Source organism: Myotis davidii, unplaced genomic scaffold (genome assembly GCF_000327345.1).
Source record: "Myotis davidii unplaced genomic scaffold, ASM32734v1 scaffold4180, whole genome shotgun sequence".
Classification (NCBI taxonomy): Eukaryota; Metazoa; Chordata; class Mammalia; order Chiroptera; family Vespertilionidae; genus Myotis; species Myotis davidii.
In genome coordinates, this window is record NW_006292452.1 from 26,793 (window position 1) to 27,886 (window position 1,094).

A 1,094-nucleotide genomic window follows, 5' to 3' on the forward strand; every position below is an offset into this window, starting at 1 on the left:
CAGGGCAGACCCAAATCTCTAGGATTTTGATGTTCAACCTGGGCTCCCACCTCCCCTTGACATCAGTGTCCCTGTGATGTCTGAACTCTGCACCTGCTCTGAGTCACCTTGATAAGAGTTAGCTGTGCCCAAGAACTGAGGATGAGGAAGAAATGGTCTCAATTCAGAAATAACTAAGAGTTATGTGTTCTGTGTTCAGCCTGAAACCCAAAACCCCATGAGCTTATTCCCCTACAGCTGAGAGATCCCACATTCTCACCTGCTGGTGACCCAGGGTCCATGGAGGAGGGGTTGGTGTCAGGGGCTCCTGAATCTCAGGAGCACGAAGGGGTGAAAGTCTGGGCTGGGTCTCCTTCACCACACGCCACCCAGACCCCTCCTCTTAGGGCCTGCTATTTTCATTGTCACCTGAAGTGGTTCATCTATTGATTCTTTTATTAACTCATTTGTTATACAATAATGAATACATACAAAGGTAGATATATTTTCCAGATGAAAAATATAGGTATGTGGATGCTAATCATGTGAATTTTTTAATCTCAAAAGACAACAGAGTTCACAACCAAGGCAGTACAATTCTGCTTCAAACTTTACATACCAGAGAAAATCCCACTAATTTGCATTATTGAGTGAGCACTAATTGTAGGAAATTATGTCCATCTGTTACCCCATTTTGATATACATATGAAGATATAAACATAAATTATGGACCTCTCCTCATCACAAAGACCCATGCAATGATTCTAAATCCCAGCTCCCACAATTCAGAAAATGCACATGGACGATGAACATTATTCCGTTGGGTTAATAGCCAAATGGTTGATACCAAGAAGCCTTTGTAATGTGTGTCATGTGGTAAGAAGTCATAGAGAAAAGGTAATTTAGGCAGATCTGTATCTGTAGGAAAAATAGCATTCCTAAGAAACCATAATGAAAGAAAACAAATGGAAACGAAGAGACCCCTGTCACCAGATGGTCATGGGTCTCCTTTTGGTGATGATGGGCCCAGGGTCAGCCCAGATGGAGAGTTCAGGGATAACTCCAGAAAAGATATCAGACCTGAAAGATCTGGCAGCCTGTGTTCCCCTCATAAT